At 48.0% G+C, this 21,162-nt stretch overlaps 1 long non-coding RNA gene across 3 annotated transcripts in view; it reads left to right on the top strand.

Annotated features, from left to right (window-relative positions):
• Positions 1-21,162, top strand: part of LOC129472454 (uncharacterized) — a 214,881-nt gene that overhangs the window by 73,729 nt on the left and 119,990 nt on the right. The gene's annotated exons all lie outside the window — the stretch shown is intronic.

Here is a 21,162-nt window from a genome sequence, read left to right as displayed (position 1 = left end):
TGACCCACAATGAGGATGAATATCAATCAACCGACAGTGATCCAGAAATGACAAATGATATAATACAACTGGTAGACAAGGACATCAAACCAAGTATTATAGGAATGTTTCATATCTTTAGTATAATAGAGGAAGAGGTTGATCATGTTAACTAGATACAAGGAAGATTTAGAAAAGATCCAAAACAAACTTCTCAAGATGAAAACCATAATGCATGAGATAAAAATACATAGGGTAGTTTAGACAATTCAGAGAAAATGATTAGAGAAGTTAAAGACAAGGAGACAAACTCTCAAGAAATACAAAACAGAGAAATGAAAAATAGAGAAACAAGAAGACTGAAAAAATAGTAGTGAGCTGTAGGATAACTTTAAGCAGTTGAATATCCAAATACATGAGTAATTATACTTGTAGAAGGGGAAGGAGACAGAAAACATATTTTAAGGAATACAATTTTCTTTCCTTTTTTTTTTTTTTTTTTTTGAGACGGAGTCTCACTCTGTCGCCCAGGCTGGAGTGCAGTGGCGCAATCTCAGCTCACTGCAAGCTCCGCCTCCCGGGTTCACGCCATTCTCCTGCCTCAGCCTCTCCGAGTAGCTGGGAGTACAGGCACCCGCCACCATGCCTGGCTAATTTTTTTTTGTATTTTTAGTAGAGACGGGGTTTCACCATGGTCTCGATCTCCTGACCTCGTGATCTGCCCGCCTCGGCCTCCCAAAGTGCTGGGATTACAAGTGTGAGCCACTGCGCCCGGCCTAAGGAATACAATTTTCTTCACATTTTCCAAATTTGTTAAAAATTATATCCCATAGACTCAAGAAGCTCAACAAACCCCAAGCATAAGAACTATAAAGAAAATGGCACCAAGACACATCATAATCAAGTTGCTTAAATCCAGTGATAAGGGAAAATCTTAAAAATAGTCAGATACAAAAGAAACATTAGATACAAAGGAACAGATATAAGGATGACAGCAAATTTCTCATGAAAAACAATGCAATGAGAAGACAATAGAACAACATCTTTAAAGTCCTGAAAGAAAACATTTACCTAGAGAAAATATCTTTCCCTTGATGAAATAAAGACTTTCCTCCTCCTAACACACACAAAAATGGAAAGAACTGATGAGCCTCAGACCTGCATTACAAGAAATGTGAAGGGAGGTCCTTTAGGCAGATGGAAATTGACATCAGATGGAAATGTGTGTCTACACAAAGGAATGAAAAGCAATAGAAATGTTATTTAAAAGAGAGAATCAACTTTTTAAGACAAAATAACAGTGCATTGGGGATTTGTAAAATATGGACAGGTAAACTGTGTGACACTAGCACAAATGCAGGAGAGAAAACACAGTATATTGTTATAAGGGTCATAGACAGGGCAAGCATTCCTGATCTAAGAGTCTGAAATCCAAAATGCTCCAAAAAAATCCAGAACTTTTGGAATGTTGCCATGATGCTCAAAGGAAATGCTCATTGAAGAATTTTTGATTTCAAATTTTCAGGCTAGGGATGCTCAACCAGTAAGTATAATATTTCAAAATATTCAAAAATCTGAAAAAACCTGAAATCTGAAACACTTCTGGTCTCACGATTTTGGATAAGGGATACCCGACCTGCATTGCAGTTGAGGTGATATAATATCACTTTAGTGTATAGACTGCGAAAAGAAGTATAGTGTAAGCCCTAACACAACCACTGAAATAACACAACAGTTGTAGCTGGTAATCCAATAAAAGAAATAATGTGAAAATGTAAGAAATCCTTAATTAATCAAAAATGCCAAAAAAGAAACAGAAAACAAGTGACAGATTGGATTAAGATAAAACAAATGACAATATACTAGCTTTAAACCTAACCAAATCAATAATTACATTAAGTGAAACAAACCTAAACTATAGCCCAATTAAAGGTTAGAGATTGCTTCAATTGGATTAAAAAGCAAGCGCCAACCACACAAGTGTGCACACATGCACACGCAACATTGGATCAGGGGTGAAAGAATGGAACATATTTCACATCATGCTATTCAGGAGTCACCATCTTGATACCAAGTAAAGTGGATTTCAGAGCAAAAATGTTACCACGGACAGAGAAGGTCATGTTATAATGACGAAGGGGTCAGTCACCACACAACTATCCTAAACATTTATCCACCAGATAACACAGCTTCAAAATACATGCAGCAAAAACTCAGAAACCTGCAAGGGGAAATGGATACATCAAAAAATATAGTTAGACAATTCAACACTCTTCTGTAAATAATTGTTGAAAATAAGTACACAGGGCTGAGTGCAGTGGCTCACATCTGTAATCTCAGAGTTTTGGGAGGCCAAGGTGGCCATTTTGCTTAAGCCCAGGAGTTCAAGACTGGCCTGGGCAATATGGTGAGACATTGTCTCTAAAAAAAAAAAAAAAAAAATTTCCTGGTGACACATTCCTGTGGTTTCAGCTATTCGGAAGGCTGAGGAGGGATAATCACTTGCACCCAGGAGTTTGAGCTTAGGAGCCATGATTGCACCACTGCACTCCAACCTGGGCGACAGACAGAGAAAATAAGTAGATGTAAAATCAGTAAGAATACAGAACCAAAACTGGAAACCAAATGTGACCTAACTCACATTTATAGAACCCTCCTGTGTTTAGCAGAATGCACATTTTTTCAAGTGCACATGAAACATTTACCAAGATAAAGTATTCTCGGGGCCACAGAATAAGTTTTAGTAAACGTGAAAGGATTTCTGTCATAGTGAGCATGCTCTCTGACCAAAATGGAATTAAATTAGGAATCAGCATTAGAAAGATACTGGAAAATCCCCAAGTGTTCGGAAATTAAATAATGCACATCTAAATAACTTGTGGGTCAAAACAAATCAAAAGGAAGATCAGAAAGAATTTTAAACTGAATGAAAATGGAAAGACATTATAAGCTGTAGTAATAAAACAGTAAACATAGATAAATAGATAAACAGAATAGGGTAGAAAATCAAGAGATGAACATACGTGTGAACAACTGATTTTGATGAAGGCATGAAGGAAGGACAGTGGAGATAGTCTCTATAAACAATTATGAAGATGTAAGAAAATAGTCCAAAAATTTCAGCAGACACATCACCAAAGAGGATATGCAAATGGCTCTTACACACATGGAAAGTGCTCAATGTCATTGGTCATTAGAGAAATGCAAATTAAACTCACAGCATCATATAACCCATTAGAGTGCTGAAAATCAGAACGAAGTGGGAGTGAGCAGGGCAGAGCTGAGCTCCGGGGCAGGCTGAGGACAGGCAGCTCCATGCTGGAGTGGCAGTTGGGCTGTCCCGCACTGGGCCAAGGTGGCTGTGCCTTTACATTCCCGTATGGATGAGGTATTTCTCTGATCTCATTTACTGCATCCTAGCATATTTATTCTGGTTTCCCTCCCGGATCATAGAAGGCAGAAGGTAGGGATTGTGACTTAGGCTTCATTGGGGGGCACGTGTTTCTAAGGAACAGATCTGAGGATTCGTAATATTTTATTTGTAGCTGAAATACCCGAAGTTGGAAAACACCACAAGAAAGCCATGGTAAGTGGTAACAACTAAAATATCTCACTATCATTTCTGGAATAAAGTACCATATTATATAACTTGGTTAGTGAATTTCTTTTTCACCTTTTGGTGTCTTTAGCCGCAAATCTCCAGGGAGAATCTTTAAATAATGGACATAATCGAAGCAAAAAATGTTCTAAACTTCTGTCAGTCCAAATGGTGAAAAATGTGCAGAGATAGCCTGAGGGAGGATTGACAGGAGGATGGAGGCTGAGGGGGCCCCAGGAAGCCCAGGAAGGCACCTTAGTAGGTGCTAATCTCCTTCTCACATGCGATTGAGAAGCCTTCTGGAATGCGGAGTGGGAAAGCTGAAGGAGGCTGGGATTTGGAATCAGGTCTGAGTCCCAGGCCCCTCTTACAAGCTGGAGACTTGGGGCAGGTCAGCTTGCCTCTCTGTGGTGCCCGTGGGGCTTTCAACAGGTTAGGAAGAAGCAGCAGAACTGGGCCTGAGACTGGCGACTTGCTGTCTCCCTCACTGTCTCACTCCCTCCATCTCTCTCCCCGTCTCACTCCCACTCACTCCATTTCCCACTCTCTCTCATTCTCTCACCGTCTCACTCCATGTCTCATTCTCTCTCTCACTCATTCTTTTCTCTCTCCCTCACTATCCCTGTGCCTCTCTCTCTCCCTCCGCCTCTCCGTCTTGTGCACACATTGACAAATGGCACCTGAGTGCTCGCTGATAACCTGCAGCCCATATTGGCAGCTGCCACACTGCTCCCTCGGGGAGGCCTTAGGCTTCGCTGCATCCTGTGCCTGAGTGAAGCATCTTATCCTGAGTCCCAGAGATCTTGTCATGAGTTTCCTCAAACTGTTGAAGTACAAATTAATAGGTAACCCGGCTGGGTGCGGTGGCTCACGCCTGTAATCCCAGCACTTTGGGAGGCCAAGGCAGGTGGATCAAGAGGTGAGGAGATGGAGACCAGCCTGGCCAACATAGTGAAACCCCATCTCTACTAAAAATACAAAGATTAGCTGGGTGTGGTGGCGTGTGCCTGTAATCCCAGCTACTTGGGAGGCTGAGGCAGGAGAATCACTTGAACCCAGGAGCCGGAGGTTGCAGTGAGCTGAGACCAGGCCATTGCATTCCAGCCTGGGCGACAGAGCAAGATGATGTCTCAGAAAAACAAAACAAAACAAAACAAAAAAAGTAACCCACTGACACTGAAAAAGACACTGATTTGTTTCTAAATCATGAAGCTTTGCTGCTTGTCTTGCATGTAGGGCCTTTTAGCCTGTGTGTTGCTGTCCGTGGCCAATGACCGAACCCCTGCGCTGGAGCCTGCAGTGAAGCAGACAGCTCTGGCATGAGTCCTCCCCTCCCTTCTCCTCAGCTTTCCCAGAAAATCCTTCCATGTGGGGCCGACTGTGGAGAATGCCTAGCTCTGCTGACATGTCTTCCTCAGATGGTCCTCACATTTGGTGTCCAGTAAGCCTTCATGAATTTATTTCTGCCTCTGCAGCCTTAATTTTGGTCGACATTACCATGTTGCAAGCCCTGAACCAGGAAGTTGGGGTCTGGTGGCCCCACTGCCAGTTTGGATGAGGGGTACTCCTCTAGGAGAATTCTGAGCTCAGAGGGTCCCCCAGAGTAGTCGAGGGGCCAGAGAAGGTTTCTCCAAGTAGCCTGAGGGTACCTTCAAGGCAAAGAGGCAGATGCAAGTGAGGGAAAGGCCATGCTCCACCCAGGAGTTGCAGCTGGAGGGGTGCCCAGGAAGAAGGAAGAAGTGAAATAAGGTTGCACTGGGAGAAGGTGAAGACGCAGTCTCATCGTGTGTTGAAAGTGTGATTTCACTGTGGAGGCAATGGGAGCCCCTGAAGGAGTAATCTTGTTACTGCTTTAAATATGCACATGCTACAAAATTCAAAAGATGCAGAGGGTATGATGAACAGTGAGTCTCTCCCACCCTGTTCGTCATCTGGGCCCCTTTCTAGGGGTGCTGCCGTGCCCTGTGTGTTCATGTGGAGCGATTCCACACAAACACAAGCAAACCCTCACACTCTAAGCTGCAGCTTTGTGCCGTTCCCTTGCTGTTCCTTTGGATGCTCATGCCCCGGTTGCCCATCCTTCTATTTGTGATGTGCATTTGTGTGTTCCTAGACTTTTTTTGTGTGCGTGTGTGTGTGCATGTAGCGTGTATTTTCATGTTATTAAGCATATGTTGCCACGATTACTCTTATAAGTCTTATATATGGGAAGACTAGATATGTCTGTCTGTGGGGCATGGTGGTGGCCAAGGGCTTGGTGTGAGCCTGGCTAGCCAGCCATTTTGGAGGACAGAGCACCCTCAGGAAGGGTTGAGTGCTTGGTGTTCACCAGAGCGCATTGCAGTCACCTGTTCACCACCCCTACCCACACCCCGCTACCCTGCCCCAGCCTGAGATCCTGCCTAGATCCTCAGCATGCAGTTGAGGGCCTGGCTAAAGTTGATCCTTAATAAATCTGACAAATTAAAGATGACGGGAATAGCTGAATGAATAAATGTTGAAAACCAATCAGAGAAGGCTTGAGCCAGGATTGCCATAACAGATAAAACCATGTCATGTTGCTCTCAGAAGACAATTATTTATCTAACTTTTAAAATCTTTAGCAATAACTCTGGTCTTCTGTGGGCTAAAAGATCTAGGAAAACAGCCCACCAAATGTCTACATATGAACACAAGGAGGCACTGCCAAGGCATTCTTTACTTCATTGTCAGTAATAGTGCAAAATCAGAAACAACATGAGTATCCATCATTAGGGTAATGGTTAAGATAAAATCATGGCACATCTGTGCTGTGGAATGCTATGCAGTCATCATAAAAATGAGACTGTTCTATATGTCTACTCATGGAAACAACTTAAGACTTCTAAAAGCAGCTTTATTAAGATATAACTCACATACTATAAAATTTAACTATTTAGTCTGCAAGTTAATGGTTTTTAGTATAACTATTACTGCAGCCGATTTTAAAACATTTTCATCACCCCAGGAGGAACCTATCTCCCCCAGTCCTAAGCAATCTCTAGTCTACTTTCTGTGTCTATAGATTTTCCTATTCTGGGCATTTCATCTAAATGCGATTATATAATATGTGGTCTTTTGTGCCTGTTTTTTTCACTTAGCATGTTTTCAAGTTTCATCCATGATGTAGCATGTATCAGTACTACATTGCTTTTTATGGAATGGTATGGCTATACCACATTTTGTTTATCCATTTGTCAATTGATGGATATTTGGGTTTTTCCCACCTTTTGTCTATTATGAACAATGTTGCTATGAACGTTCACATACAAGTTTTTGTGTGGACAAATGTTTTCATTTCTCCTGGGTATATGCCTAGGAGTAGGATTGCTGGGTCATATGGTAAATCTGCATTTAATTATTTAAGGAACTTCCACACTGTTTTCCAAAGTGGCTGCATCATTTTAAATTCCCACTAGCAGTGTATGAGGCTTCAAATTTCTTTGCATCCCTGCCAACACCTGTTATTGTCTGACTGTGTTATTATGGCCATCCTAGTGGGTATGCAGTAATATTTCATTGTGATCTGTATTTGCAATTTCCTGATGACTAATGATGTCAAGCATCTTTTCATGTACTTATTGGTAATTTGTATAATGCTTCCTTTCAATAATGTTCTAAGGGCATAAATTGCTCTTCAGCTTAAACCAGTGAAATCATGGCTCCTTTTCAGAAATAGTCTGAGATTTGTGTTTGATATTTGTTCTGACCCTAGGAGGGCTCCTCTCCAGCTGTCTTATTCACCAGTTCTCTCCTACAAGCCAGCCAGCCTACAGTCTAGGCTGTATCTTCATTAAATCCATGAATCCCTTCCCAACTGCTTTCACCACAACCTCCACCATTCTTAAGAGTGCCCTTAAACTTGAACTTCTGCACACTGTTATAAATGAAGTCAATTCCTTTGGGAAGACATAGGAGTTACCTGTTTCAGACCTGCTTCTTCTCTAACTTCTCCTCTGCCCCAGGCCTCCAGGCAAAATCTCTGAGCCAGGGCTCTGGGCTGGGGGGTGGGGACACTGACAAGCTTTTTCTGAGGGATGCCCCCGTTCCAGGAACTGAATGCTTGGCAGGGAGGGGGGCGGTATCCTGGGATCCTCTCCTGGTGTGGAACCATCACCTCCCGAGTTGGAAGAGTTGCTATCAGGCTGCAGTACTTTCAGTGCACTGTGCCCAAGATAGAGCCTCAATTCCTGAGTGGAAACTGGGAGGAAGAGTGGAGTCTCCACTTTTCGATTGCATTCACCCAGTGCTTAGCCTCAGCAACAGGTGGTGGGGGCAGGATGAGAAATGCTGACATCCAGCTCTTCGCAGGAAGAAAGCTCTCTGACTAGAAGCAGAGGGGAGAGGGAGCCCTGTGTTGTTGGCTGAGACAGTCTGGAGTGGAGTCTCTGCCTTACCTAGCTAGGAGCGAGGAGGAAAGGAGCTGTCCTGGTTCTAACACCATAGACTCTCCTGAGCATATGCCTACACATGTGCCTTTCTCACCAATGTTTTATACATTTTCTTGAATAGATGTCTCTTCATTTGCTTTTTGCTACTGTTTTTGGAAATCTTTACTGATTGTGTATTTTAAACCAATTTTCACCATTTTTCCTGGGGACCAGCTCAGTGGAGCCCCTCATGCTGGAAGTTGATCCTCCTGAGATGTCCTTTGATCCTCACTGGCTCATGAGAGCCTGATCTGTGTCCCATGTCTGTGCTGCTCTCTGACATCAGGCAGTTTCCCAATAGTAGGGGAAAGAATGGGGGTGGGTGACCCTTCTTGAAACTCTGCTAAATATGTGATTTATTTTTCCTTCTATAAAACTTTAGATGGTAAGACAATCCAATTGTAATGATTAAGACCTCACAGATGACTCCCAAAGAATCCAGAGAAGGCAATGCTGTGCTCACGGAACATGTTCTGGAATTAGAGGAGCTAGTCACAGATTCTAGAGGGATTCCAGCAAGAGAGTCACTGTATTGCATGTGAGTCACTCAAATGTGGCACATCATCCTGACTTCTGCATCATCTGCATCACTGTCAGATTTCTATTTTAAAGCCAAAACAAACAAAGACCCTGCAGTGGCAGTGTCATTCCTGAGTCAGATAGAGATCTGGATCCATGCATTGCAAAGGCTTTCTGTGCTCAGTGAAAACATTCAAACGTTTTCGGAAATCCAGGAGGTCCTTCCTGCTTACTGAGGTTTGTTGGTGTTTTAGCTTCCGTTTTCTTGGTTTTGATTTTGTGTTTCTCTCTGCAGAAGATTGTTTCATTACATTTATTTAGAGCTTTCCCTTGAGAAAATCTCATTCATTCAAAATAACAGCTTCCATTTACTGAGTGCGTACAGTGTGCCAGGTGCTGGTCTCATTCATTTCCCCAAATATTTATTCATGAATGAATAAATGCTCTATTAGATACTGAGTGGTACAAGACTGCCATGGTTCCTAGCCTTGGTGTCTACTGGGGATGGCAGAGATTAGGCAAATAATTACTTGAACAAAGTTGTCAAATCATAACTTAAAGTGTAAAGGTGGACATTAGATTACCTTAAATTAGGGATTTCTGTTCAATGAGGGTTACAGTAGGGAAAGCCAACAGGAGTAGGCAAAGCCAGTAAGAATTCCTTCAAAATACAAGGAAAAGAGAGACCGCTGCAATAGGAAAATGAATAAAGGTAATGAATAACAATTCACAGAAATGGAAGCCCAAATGACTAAAAAATCCATGAAAACATGTTCACAATGCAAGTTAAAATTAAAACAAGACAGTGCTTTACATGCAACAGAATAGCAACAATCAGACCAGGGACAGGCTCACATATTGAGAAGGCTGTGGGCTAACAGGAGCCTTGGGGTGTGGACTGCTGCAGCCACCCCAGAGGACTCGGCCCAGTGCAGTGTGTGGGTTGGCCTGGTACCAGCTGCCCAACTCCTCCTAAGCGTCTTGGAGGAACCCTGTTCCAGATCCATCAGGAGACACAGGGGATTGCCTGTCTGTTCATGATACAATGAGGTATGGGAACTTGGTGTCCACTACAGAGTGCTGGAAATAAAGTAAGGTGGAAACAAACTGTGGAATAACACAAGGCAGCACTGAGAAGCAATGATCGAGCTGTAGCTAGAGCAACACGATACATCTTGAAAACTTACGGTCAAGTGAAAACGAAGAAGAAACAGAATGAGATTTAACGTCTGATGTAACTCACATAATTTACGGCATGTGTATATCTACCAAACACCACTACATCTTTTACAAAGAGATGTGCATATTTAAGGACAACATGCATATTCAATGTATCAAATACGTTGGAGTTGGCTTCCATGTGCATCTAGGAAATGAGGATGGGAATAAGCAATGAGGGAGTGAGCTATGTATCTCTATCTCTGTATCATTTGTACTTACACCTATGTTGACATCAATAGATCTATAAATTTTAATACAGAAGTAGACAAGGCGTAGTCTGTATATTGTGGAATATAAACTCATCTCTGCCTCGAGGTGCACAAACCACCAAAATAGAATCTTTGAAAGCTTACCCCCAAAATGGCACCAATAATGATGTAACTACAATTGTGATGAGGGATCTGCAGGCTGTAAATTAACGTTGGCATCGTACTGGGCTCCTCTGGGAAAACATGTTCTGTGTGCCGCTGAGGGCTGTGCACAGAGACGAGTGCTTTTCCTTTTCTTGTCTTCATGCAAACTTGTTGATGGAGACCTGGAATCCTCTGGAACCAGAGGGGCCGGAGTTCACAAGGTGGACGGAAAGGGAGGTGAAGCGAGGGACAAGATGGGAAAAGAGTTTGACAGGGTGCTACTACAGGAGAATCTGCAACGCTTTTTACATTTTTAAAAAAAGATAGAAAATGCAAAAATGTGAACACTGCAAGGGAGGTCTCAACACAAGTCTTTGCAGGTCAGCCGGGCGAGAGGCCCCTGCCAGCTGCACACCCAGGGAGGACTGCTCAGGCAGCTCCACATGCTGCCAGCCTCGCGGGAGAGGGGAGCTTGCGATTTCCAGTTACAGAAGGTGCCACTTCATGTTGAGACCCCGGGTGGCCCCAGTCACCCAGTATCCTTCCTTGAGGCCCTCGCAGCCTCCACTTCCATCACTGGGCACTTCCTCTTGCCTCCACCTGGCCAACTCCTCACGTCCCTCGGTCCTTGGCTGGGATATCATTCCTAGGACTGTGGGGCAGTGTTTTACTGTGGCCATGGCGACTCTATGAATGCACTGTGGGTGGTCGCTTGCCCAGCTCTCCCACCAGACCTGACCTCATGGTGTGTGGGAACCCAGCCTTGCTCACTGCCATGCCCCAGCCCCAGGTAGAGTAGATGCCCCTAAATCTTTGTTGGATGAGTGAATGAATGAAAGAATGAATGAACTGAATCAGCAGCTTCAGGAAAGCGGAGGAGGTGAGCGAGATGACGGGGACCTGAAGATGCCCCGAGGACACCTCTCCCCTACTCCATGACCTGTCTTGGGACTAGTGTAGACAGTGTAGATGAGATTTCTGACCGGTGCAGGTCTTCCCTCACCTCCCATGCAGCACCCCCCATGGGAGCCTGCCTCTTTTTAATGGCAGGTGTGGATGGAAACGGCCGTTTACTGAGCCTCTGGAAGACATCAGGGTGGGAACTGCTGTTCTGCACTAGTGGTGCTAAGCCGAGTTTCTGAGTTAAAGTCTCCGTTTGCCCTAGAGGTACCGGAGCTGGGAGCTCCGCTTGGATTTGATTCATTTGAGAGCTCATGTGATGTTCCCCAGTGGAAGGAGACCTCCTCACTGCTGTACCGTGGGGCCGGCCATCTCACCGAACGTGCGGCATGCTAGGGGCTTCACCTTCTGTCCCACCCCCAAAACTGCTGGCCCCTCCCAGTTTTGCCCCAGACCCTGGGCTTACCCCTGGGCTTACCTGGAGCATCTCCTAGGATCTGTGTGCAGGGAGGACACAGGGAGTGAGGGAGGTGTTCCCTGCAGCCCAGGCATCTCCTCGCAGCAGGAGTGCACCACCTCCACAGCACTGCTTCCCCTGATGGGCACTGTGGGCACAGGCATGCAGGCCGCCCCACTGCCTGGCCGGCAGCTGGTGGTCCCTGCTCAGCAAGATCGAATGTTCTCTTGTGAACTCTGGCCTCCCTCACGCTCTTTTGCTCTTGTTTTCCCGTTGCCTTTTTTTCCCCAACACCTATATTTAGTTTATGTCTCCTTGCACCGAATGCAGAAGCCTTTCTGGAAGGAAGCTGCAGCTAAACAGAAAATTTGATCCCTGCCCGGGCTCAGTTCCCTCCTGGGGGTAATGGGTCCACCCACAAGAGTCACGGGGTAGATGGGGCTAGTGCCGCTGTGGCTTCTGCACATTTCTGCTGTTCAGGAATCGGCAGATCCCACCATTTAGAGGGATTGTAGGGAAGGGCACAGGCTTCTGAGGGGGCGTCAGGGGCAAGGCCTCTCACCCCTGCACCTGGGGAAGCTTCTCTCTGCTGCCCATCCTCCTCCTCCATGAGTCCCCCATGGGCTCACCCAGGAGCGGTGTTTCTCCAGTCTCAGGAGCCGCTCCTGCCTTTGGAGGGTGGTGCAGACTGAAGGATGGCCTCAGTCCCTCAGTGGGCAACAGAAAACACTCTGCACTGGCTCCGGCGTTCACACGCTCATGTACACGCACACGCACACTCACCCACACTAACTCTCAAGAAATCAGCCAGTCATTGCCAGCCTCAGTGAAAGCCCTCCCCCACATGTGTGGATCAGGCCACATGGAGAGTCGAGATCTCTCCAGACACACTGAGATCTGGGCTGTGGTGAAGGGAAAGCTGCAGGAGACAAGAGGAGGGAAGCTCCTGCTGCGCTTACTCGCCGAGCCAGTCAGTGCAAGGATGGTGCTACATGAGGCCTACTGGCTCCCCGAGCTGCTGGGAGGCCCCGGACTTTCTTCCCACACCTCATGTGGCTCCCACGAGGTTCTGCATGCTGTGAATGCCTGATCACACGCACGGGCTGCCCCTTCGGCCTTGCCACAGTGTCTGAGCCACAGTCTTCTTCCCTCGGAACCCATTGTCCTCTGCCTCTGTGGCCCTATCCACTTCTGCCCCTGCCATGTCCCTCCCAAATTCAGGCTAGGCCCTGGACATCCACCAGCACCTTGGTGGCAGCCCCAGCCCGCTGTGGTCCTGGAAACCTGTGGGGTACCCTGGTCCTGCTGGCCGGCACTCTCAGTCTCTCCACAGCAGTTCAGACCCACGTCCTCAGCTTCATGTGATGTATTTGTTTACTGCCTGCCCCCAAGGCTGTGCTCTGGGAAGCTGCAGCCTGTTCTGTGACCCAGGAGGCTTCACAGTTCAGGGTTCGGACTCCGGGGCCAAACCTCATCCCTGCCATCCATGAGGGTCATGCTCAATTCTGAGCATCTAGCTCCTGGCGCCCTCATCCTGACCTGGGGCGGGTGGCAGTTGGTGTGGCAGGCTCATGACAGGTCGGGTTGTCCGTGACGTCCTGCTCTCCCTGCGCTCAGCCACAGGTCGGGCTGTCCACAATGCTCTCCCAGCTGCTCAGGCTCAGCTGCCCTCAGTTTCTAGCCATCCTTTGACTCTCAACATCCAACTCCCTGGGGCAAAGGACAATCTCAACCCCTTGGTGTGGCCCCATGAGGCCAGGAACCCAGCCCTTCGGTCCTTCAGGGCCTCTGGCTCCAGGGTGACTGGAACTCACATCTGCTGCCTCTTATGGCTGCACAGCAGGCAGCCCCATGGTGATGGTGGGTGTTGGGGCTGGAAAGGCTCTTAATCTTTTCATAAATAAAGCACAGGCACATGGGTACAGCACACAGGTAGATGTACAATACAACTGTCCTATTCAAATGCAATGTGCGGGCGATCAGGAGGACCATGTCTGAAAGGGTTCCTGGGGTGGGGTGTGATGAACACAAGGTGAGCCGCACCTTGGCTAGGGAGCTGTGCTGGCTTAGCCTTCAGGGTTCAGCTCAGAGGCCACATCGCTAGGAGGTGAGGCCAAGCCAGGCTGGTCCTGCACAGCCGCTACTCTTGGCCTCACCCCTGTCTTCTACAGGGGTACTGTCAGGGCCTGCCTGTCATGGTGCTTCTCCCGCCTGGACAGCTGTCTCTCCAGTGTAGGGGCAAGGTTGTGGGCACCCCAGCTGCCCCTGTGACAACCAATCGACCTTCACTGCAGTGGGAAGCTGGCCAGGGTCACCCCCAAGAAGGCCCTGGGGGTCGAGGCTTGGACCTCTCCCCTGTCCTGGCACCAGCTTTCTTCCTCCCAACACAGCTGGGGCCCTTCCTCACAGGGGAAGGCCAAATGGCCCGGTGGCTATGGCCAGGCCCTGCAACTGGGCAGGGCACCCTGATCCAGATGCAGGTGCTGCTTTTACTGTGGTGTAACCATGCTCGTGGTCTGACTCCCCTGGAGCAGCATTGGGAGGGTGGTGGGTGTCCCCATGTTGCGTGGACAGTGGCAGGCAGAGGGTGATCCCGGCCCTGCCATACTCTCTGCTCTCACCCGCACCTCTGCCCAGTCTGTTGGAGGGTGACCAGAAAAGGCCTCACTCAGGGCGGTTTCTTGGGCACCTCCAGGTGCCAGGCACTCCTGCACCGTCTCGTTATCCTGGGACACTTTTCCATCCAGAGAGCTGGGCTCTGCTCAACTACCTATAGAACAGGGGTCCTTGAGACCTCTCAAGGGGTGTAGCTGTGATTTCCCAAGCTCCCTAAAGCTTCTTGGCACCTTCCTTCTAAGGAGCATGTAGTCCATTTGGAGAGAAAGGGAAACAAAAAATGAAAAGGTATGTGAGCAGATGTCGGTTCAGAAGTGGGGGCTGGATCAGAGCGGTCATCTTTCCAGAAGAGATGGAAGAATTCAGCCTGTTCTGAGACCTCTAAGGGCTCCTCCTTGCTGTGAGACAGACCCCCAGCCTCCACGTAGCCTGCTGGCATCAGCTCTGGCCCTCGCATCCTGGGCACACAGTGCTTGTCCATTGAAGTGGCCTGGAGGCTGGGACGCCACGTATTTTAGCACCTCCTCTGCTCACATCGCTTACTTCCCTGCTTGGAGTGACCTCTTTCTCCAGGGAAACTCCTGCTGATCATTCAAAGTCCCAGCCCAGGTGTCTGTTCCTCCTGGAAGTTACCTGGTCTCCTAGGCTGAATTTCATGGCCCCTTTGTCTGCTCTTACTGTCCCCAAGAACTATCCATTTGGCTATCTGGCATCTCCATGAAAAGGCAACTCCAATTCGATAATCCATGACTGCACTCCCGGCACCCCCAGACCCATACTTCTTTAATCTTTAATCTTCCCCTTCTCAGTTTGTGACAACTGTATCTTTCCAGTTCTTTGGGCCAAAAGTTTTGGAGTTATCCTTGAGGCCTATTTTTCTCTCACACTCATGTATGGTCTGTCAGCAAATCCAAAAGTTTTACCTTTAAAATATGACCAGAATGTGACTACTTCTGCTCACCTCCTCAGGCGCTACTTAGACCCATGCCCCCACCGTCTCTCACCTAGACTGGGGCGCCGGCCTGTTCACTGGACTCTTGCCCCACTGCCCCTCCCATGGTCCAGCTGGGCGGTGCCTGCTCCACGCATTCCCTCTATGACAGCGGTCCCAGCATCCACTGCTCCATAGTTCTCCTCTACTGTCCTCCACCTACACCCACCATCTCCAAAAACTGTACCATGCTGTGCACGATATAAAAGAGAAACAACATGAAAACAATTTAAGTAAAATGACAGTCGCTTCGATAAGCAAATGCCAAGCGTGGCTCCACTGGACGACACCATGAGGTCAGGGGCTGGGTGAATGCGCTGTGGCCACAGACGGAGGCCCATGGTGATGAGAACTTTTTTTACGTGGTGCGGCAGTCCCGGAACATTCACTGTGTGTTGGCACTAGGCACACACGCCTCAGTGTGCATGCAAAGCAGAGTTAGGTGTGGGTGGTGGCGCCAGAGGGCAGGTCCTGCCTGTGCCTGCTGGGCATTGGAGGGTCTGGGGTATGGCAACTCTTCGTAGGGGGCGGCTTTCCTGCACACAGCCTTCAACACCGCCCCTGGTCCACCAGCAAAGGGCAGAAATGCTTCCAATCTCTGTGACAACCAAAACAGGCCCCTGCAAATTCCCACCTCTCCCCCCAAGGGGCATGACTGTCCCCACAAGGCAGCAGCACATTCCAGAAGACCCCTGAGCACTAGAGAAGCAAATCTGAGGCCCAGCACGGCCTCCTCCCACGGTCTCCTGGTTGTCCCTGATTTGCTAAGCACTCCCTACCTGAAAGTCCTGCATCTGCTGTTCCCTCTGACCATGCTGTCTCCCCAACACCCACCTAAATCCCTCCCACAGGGGTCTGTGCAGATTTGTTTTCTCCACTGAAGACAGCCTCTCTCTTCTATTGAAAACATTTAGATGTGTGTCATCACCCTTCCCCAGTACTCCTTGCCTCCTTCCCCGCTTTAATCGCTCGTTAGCAGGTGTCACCTTTGGCTAGCTACATGTTGTCTTTGTTTATTCTCTGTCTCATCTCACTACAACATAAGCTCCATTTGTCTATTGATAGAATAGAATTAGGTATACAGTACGTGCTCAGTAAATACCTGTGGAATAGATCAATCCACAGAATGGCATGAATGAAGGCTTCTGTCTCATCTCCTGGTTGGACTGGGTAAGATGAGGGCAGGGCAGGTGGCCCTGTCATGCTCCTGTGCCCAGTGCAGACCTGGCCCCCCAGACAACTGTGGCCTCGGTGATGGATGAGCTGAACTGAGTGTAAAGAAGGCAGAGGGCTGGCTGGGCAGCCTGCCCATGAACAGGCTGAGATCTGGCTTCTGAGCTTTGGTTTTTTTATGCGGAGGCTGACAGGTCTGCCCTGGGGCAGGTTAATAATTGCTGTTCATTTTCAGGAGTGTGACTCGTTGCATCTCTTTGCTTATTTTCCCAGTTTTGAATGGTTTTACCTCAACAGCCAGTGTTGGGAAAGGACTGAGTATTGCTGTGACTTGTGGTGTTTTATGTCCTTGGTGGGCTCCCTGGCCGGACTGATGCTGTCTGTCGTCATCTATGCAGAGTTTTTGTTACGGCAGTGCCGGCAGCTGCAGTTGCTCCCCAGAGCCTGATAGCAGACTTCAGAGGCCAGAGAAAAATCTACATAAGCACGAGGCCAGAGCCTCCTCCATATGCATGACTGGTGATCAGGAAGCCTTTCAATAATGCATTAGACCAGGACAGAAAACCAAAAAATGTGCTCTGAAGTAGAAACAGACAAAGTATAAAGCGAGGCACTAGGAAACAGTGACTACAGAATGAATGTTAAGGACAGCACGCTATTGTGCCTTCTCCCTGAGTCTGGATAGCACAAAGTTTCCTCTCACAGGGCCAGCTGCGTTCGTCATCCTGTGGTGGGCTGCTAGGTCAGAAATCCATAGTGTCCCAGCTCCCCACAAAGCAAAGGGCATCTGTTCTTGGCTGACGTGTATGGAATGTAACTCTAGACAGGCCGAGGGCAACTGGCTTCCTCATTCCACTGGTGGTGGAGTCTTTGTTTTTGGCTGCTATAATAGAATACCATAGACTGGGTAATTCATAAATAAAAGTTTATTGGGCTTATGGTTCTGGAGGTTGGGAAGTCCAAGAACATGGTGCCAACATCTGGTGAGAACCTTCAGGCTGCATCATAACACGATGGAAGGATGTTAACACAGAGAGAAAAACTGGGCTGAATTCATCCTTCCTATCAGGAACCCATTCCTGAGATAACTAATCCACCCATGATAAAGGCATTAAACCATTCATTGGGGGCAGACCTAATCACCTCGTAAAGGCCCCTCTTCTTAATACTGTCATTGTGGTAATTAACTTTCAACATGAGTTTTGGAGGGAACATTCACACCATAGGGCAGAGGACACTGGTTCTTGGCCAACGTATATAGAACGTAACTCCAAAAAGGCCGAGGCCATGGCGTCTTTATTTCGCTTGTGATGGAGTTAAACTGCACCATCTCAGGGTCATAGCACTCCTTACCTTCAGTGTCCATTGCACTGGCTGACTTGGAAGGCAGGCTCCGGACCCGCTGTTTATGCCGGGATGAGCTAATCAGGCGGAGGGACGCTGCAAAGCCTCAGCCACTGGCCTTGCCTTGCACTCTGCTCCGCACCCCCCTCCACTGACTGCCAGCACCTGGGTGGGCCTCTTCTCCAGGCAAGGTATTGGGGGATGGTTGGGGTCCCCATCCGAGGAGCACCCTGGATGTGTGGCCTGCTGGGCCCAGAAGTTGGTGGCCAGAGATTGGACAGAGTAGGCTTAGAGCTACTTCCTTTCCTTACTAGCACTGTCCCTGGGCCTGTTTTTTCCTTTGTAAAGTGAGAATAAAAACCCTGTCGGTTGCTGTGACGGTGAATGAGAATGTGTAAATTGTTTCAGAGAAGGTGCTGAGAAAACTCTGCAGGACAGAACCTCACCCCTGAATTCTGGCTCTCCAGGACTCCCATGGGCACACCGTGGTCCCACTTCCACCTTGGAATGTGAGCAGGGATTGGAGGAACCAGCGAGGGGCAGGAGTGAGGCCGTGCACACGGACGCACACACACTTGCATGAGTGCACATTCAGAAACACATCCAGACTCAGACACACACAAACACTGCATACACTTAAGACTCACATACACCTGCTCTCCAGACATGATCAAACTCAGGCACACGTAAACACATTCCCATAGATGCCCACTCACACGCACACACGCTCGCTCACACGGAGCGGGGCCCTCTGACATGGGCCTCCATAGCCTGCGGTAGCAGCTTCCTCTCTCCTCCCCTCACGGGTCCTCACCGGGTCTGGCTCCTCCGGCCCGTGTCCCCCACCGCCAATCTTTGTGGGAGTTTCTGGACAGCTGGTCTCTATGCGCGAGGTGCCGGGAACGCACCTCCTTCGCTTTCTACCCAGGCTCTCTCTGTCGCCTCTTCAGGCTCAGGGGAAAGCAGCCTTTCCCGGGAAGGGTGCTTGTGGTGCCCATTCCCCTCCATCCTCTGGCGTCACCGGGGCCCACGTCGTCCCCGCCGTCCCCGCCCCCAGCCGGCGGTTCTGCGCATCCGCAGCGAACGCCCAAGGCCTCGGAACCGCTGGCTGGGCCCCAGGGGAGGCTTGTTTCCATCTCAGCGCAGAATTGTTGATTTTGGAATTTTGTATTAAATTTGGGAAGCTGATGCTGATGCGGAGGCGAAGTTCCTAATAAGTGCCTGATACTTTTAAAATACCCCGAATTGCTGGGCGCAGTGGCTCACGCCTGTAATCCCAGCACTTTGGGAGGCCCAGGCAGGCGGATCACGAGGTCAGATAGAGACCATCCTGACCATCCTGGCTAACAAGGTGAAACCCCGTCTCTACTAAAAATGCAAAAAATTAGCCGGGCGCGGTGGCGGGAGCCTGTAGTTCCAGCTACTCGAGAGGCTGAGGCAGGAGAATGGCGTGAACCCCGGGAGGCGGAGCTTGCAGTGAGCCGAGATTGCGCCACTGCACTCCAGCCTGGGCAACAGAGCGAGACTCTGTCTCAAAAAATAAAATAAAATAAAATATAAAATAAAATAAAATAAAATACCCCGAATTACACTTATTCTGGCAACCAGAAAGAAAAGCAGAAAGTCTCAGACGTGCATTCTCTCTGCAGCCCGGCTGCTGTATTCTTGGGCAAGCATCCAGTTTGTCACAGCACAGGACCTGGGGCTCCGGGCCATAACGCACGAGTCCAGAGTGCGGGTGGATGAACAGTTATGATTTTTATTAGTCCTCCTTGAGTAAGCGTCCTGCTGAAACAGAAGCTGCGAGCCCGCCAGCCAGAGGCTCGCCCCGGAGGGACACCCTCCTGCTGGAAGCGCCACTCGTGGCCAGACCGAGCTCTCCAGGCCCAGGGCGAGCCTGGGATGCTTTTCTGTACTTCACACATGCGTTGGACAATTTCCAACAGAGGAATTCCGCTCCCAAGTATTTAGCCAACAGAAATGAAAATATATATCCACACAGACCTATATATGACTATTCATAGCAGCTTTAAGCAGAATAGCTCAAACCTGGGAACAACTGAAATGTCCCACAGATGGATGGGTGAACAAAGTTGCAGTATCTCCAAACACTGGAACACTGCTTAGCGTTAAAAAACAATGCACTTCTGATAGTGCAACAAGGATAAATCCCCTATCTTTATGCTGAGTGCAACAAACCACACTCAGATGACGATATACCCTGTCGCTCCATTGATGTGAGGCTCGAGAACAGGCAAAACAGATCTCTGACGGTAGAAACCAGAGCAGGGATCATCCTGTGGGACCAGAGGTGGACTGGGAAGGGCCATGAAGGTCTCCCGGGTGCCTTGATTTGGATCACGGATACATGGATGTGTGCGTTTATCAACAGGAAATATGCATTTAAGATCTATACCCTTGCCCTATGTAACATGAAAAACATCAGGCTGGAAATTTCGTGTTTAAATGAACTCTGAAAGCTGGCTTTCAGAAGGAGCACCGAGGTGAGATCTACAAAGCAAACACCTTCCCTTGTTAATCAGATGCATATTTATTAAAGTGGGGTTCACCTGCAAAGGATGGAGTATTTGCATAATCTCCTCCAGATCATTTCTCTCTTGGTGAATTTTGAAAAGGGCACATGTTGGTGGAGTGGGCTGGAAGGGAACTTCGTTTTCATCGTATAGAAAGAGGTGAGGATGCTGAGGTTTGATGCAGGGGCTGCCTGAGGCTTGGTCTCCTGGTCCTCCAGGACTACTCTGAGCTGAAGTTGGAAAACCCAGGGCAACCAGCCTTGCTCTGCGTCCTGCCCTTCCTGCAACTTGCTGGACCTCACAGCTGAAAATGGGAGCCTTGTCTCATTCTCTGTGAGTCCTTAGGATAATGCTATATTAATAATAATAGCAATAATAATGTTAGTCTAAGTCACTCAATAGTAAGTGAAAGCATTCCATTGCAGCATAAACTATGAAGAAATATTTATGGCAAGCATTCAGGGGTACTTGGTGGATCCCAGGCAGGGACCTGGGCCTCATGAGGGTACTTTAATCCTCTAGGATTTCTAAGATTTCTTTTTTCTCTCATGCTTGGTTCTTTCTCTTTTGCCTCAGGATCCTTTGCTTCCATTTCTCTGCACGTCAAGTTTAATTTCTTTATAAACCAGCTTCCTCCACTTTGCACACATAGCCAAAAGTTGCCAGTTTTCAAAGGGGAAGTGGGGTCATGGTGTGTCCACTGGAGCCCTGGAAAGCCAGAACTCGGGGGTGAGGTTCTATCTTGCAGAGTTTTATAAACACCTTCTCTGAAACAATGTACACAATTTCTCATTCACCCTCACAGCAAGAAGGTGAATTTATTTTCACTTTATTCTCACTTTACGGAGGAGGAAAGAGGCCCAGGGACAGTACTAGTAGCCTCAGCTCCAACTTCACTTCTCTATAGTTCAAATTTCGGTCCCGTGTCTCCATGCCTAGTCTAATCAAGTATAGGAAGGGGCAATGTGGTCCTAAGGGCAGATAATCCAATGGTTATCAGTAATACTGTCCATATTTATGATAGTAATA

This window comes from Symphalangus syndactylus, chromosome 22 (assembly GCF_028878055.3).
Source record: "Symphalangus syndactylus isolate Jambi chromosome 22, NHGRI_mSymSyn1-v2.1_pri, whole genome shotgun sequence".
NCBI lineage: Eukaryota > Metazoa > Chordata > Mammalia > Primates > Hylobatidae > Symphalangus > Symphalangus syndactylus.
This window is presented reverse-complemented; position numbering and strand designations above follow the sequence as displayed.